The sequence below is a fragment of the Schistocerca nitens genome, chromosome 8 (assembly GCF_023898315.1).
Source record: "Schistocerca nitens isolate TAMUIC-IGC-003100 chromosome 8, iqSchNite1.1, whole genome shotgun sequence".
NCBI lineage: Eukaryota > Metazoa > Arthropoda > Insecta > Orthoptera > Acrididae > Schistocerca > Schistocerca nitens.
This window is the reverse complement of record NC_064621.1, coordinates 522,643,037-522,645,175: the sequence shown is the minus strand read 5'-3', so window position 1 is coordinate 522,645,175 and position 2,139 is coordinate 522,643,037. Positions and strand designations below refer to the sequence as shown.

At 40.2% G+C, this 2,139-nt stretch overlaps 1 non-coding gene across 1 annotated transcript; it reads right to left on the bottom strand.

The window, feature by feature from the left end:
- Positions 1 to 413: 413 nt before the first annotated feature.
- Trnas-cga (transfer RNA serine (anticodon CGA)) lies at positions 414 to 488 on the bottom strand. Its single transcript has one exon. It is a non-coding gene; the product is annotated as a tRNA-Ser (tRNA).
- Between the last annotated feature and the right edge of the window lie 1,651 nt (positions 489 to 2,139).

Below are 2,139 nucleotides of genomic sequence, written 5' to 3'. Positions count from 1 at the left end.
ACTGGAACCTTAATTATTGTGTGTCCACAGTCACGTCCCTCTGCAGTCCAACATCGGGCCACTGTCACATCCGAATATCCCACAAATCTGGATACTGAGCGACTCGACCAGCCGACCAAGTGGAGACCCACAATGGGGCCCCTTTCAAACGATGTCAGGTACTGATAACGCTGTCTCACACGGTTACACCACATCTTTCTTTCCTCACAGCGACGCTGTTCATGCCTCCCATATACACTACCACACCTGTAACAACATTAAAAACAAGCAACACTAATGCACTCTGGTGGCCGTTCTACCTGCCACATAGAACCGCAACAGTAACAATCATAATAACTTTCATACCTGAATGGGATTTTCGCTCTGCAGCGGAGTGTGCGCTGATATGAAACTTCCTGGCAGATTAAAACTGTATGCCCGACCGAGACTCGAACTCGGGACCTTTGCCTTTCGCGGGCAAGTGCTCTACCAACTGAGCTACCGAAGCACGACTCACGCCCCGTACTCACAGCTTTACTTCTGGCAGTACCTCGTCTCCTACCTTCCAAACTTTACAGAGCTCGAGTCTCGGTCGGCCACACAGTTTTAATCTGCCAGGAAGTTTCATATCAGCGCACACTCCGCTGCAGAGTGAAAATCTCATTCTGGAAACATCCCCCAGGCTGTGGCTAAGCCATGTCTCCGCAATATCCTTTCTTTCAGGAGTGCTAGTTCTGCAAGGTTCGCAGGAGAGCTTCTGTAAAGTTTGGAACGTAGGAGACGAGGTACTGGCAGAAGTAGAGCTGTGAGTACCGGGCGTGAGTCGTGCTTCGGTAGCTCAGTTGGTAGAGCACTTGCCCGCGAAAGGCAAAGTTCCCGAGTTCGAGTCTCGGTCGGGCACGCAGTTGTAATCTGCCAGGAAGTTTCACTTTCATACCTGTCTACAGAGTTTATGTGAACGAAGTTACATTTACTTCCGACAGTCTCTCCTGGGTGCTTTTTTTTTGTCAGCGTAAACACACAGCTATTTCAGAATAAAATATACTTGTCAGTTGCAATATAGTTTCATCTCGCTCTACTGGTTTCCACAAATTAACTTGCTATCATCCAAAGCCTACAAAATTAGGGATATTATAAAACTTTAGATCTTTGCTAGTCATTTATGTCAAGTATTGGAAATTTATTACAGATACTTACTCAGTATTGGTTTAGTAAATATCAATATCTTCTTCAAAGAAGAGAAACCTGTTGCGACATATAGCAGCATAAAGCTCAAAACCCTTAAAAGTAGCCAACATATTTTCTTTAACAAAGAGTGCCTTCTCCGAAATCTCACTCCTAAATATGTATCAGCATACGCGAAAATTTAGAAAAATTATGCTCCTTGAGCAGTTACGAAAAAATGTGTGTTTTTCTTTATTAACACTCAGATATGTGAACTATATAGTAAGAAAGACGCTCTTAACTGTAAAACTGGTCTGTTACATAGAAAACTTAGTAAATTATTGTATCCCACACAATTTGCCATTGTTTTAAAATTTATTCATGAGTGGTTAATTGTAGAGCGAGATAATATCGTTCAACAACATCGCAAAAACATTTAGGCCTTGAATGTGCTCAAATGCGTTATTGTTATAAAAAGAAACAAGTTTGTGATGTTCCTTAATTTGCTTTCTGTGAGAGAGTTATTAGCAACACCTCTGCTACAGTATACCTTAATATTTTAATGAAAATCTTAAATATAACATCGAAACACCTTTACAACATACTATTATTACTAAACTGATTATTGATGTGAAAACTGCCATGAATATTACCAAGATTATCATGTTAACAATCTAAGATAGGTTCATAGGTTAATGAGCTTATGACAAAAGAAATTAATAACAGCAATATGGTGAAGCACATTAAAAAGATGCTCAAAGAAGAAAATGCTCTTATCATAAAATCAGATAAAGACAATTTTTCTGTTGTCTGGTGTAAAAACGACTATGTAAATAAAGTATTAGAATTCTTTTCTAACGACAGCATTCATGTCATTAGCGAGGATCCCACTACTAACTTCACTAAAGACCTTAAAGAGGCCATTGATTCCTGTTACTCTTTCTTCCCTCCCAAAGACCATGCTTGAATGCTATGCATGACTCCTAAGACACCAAC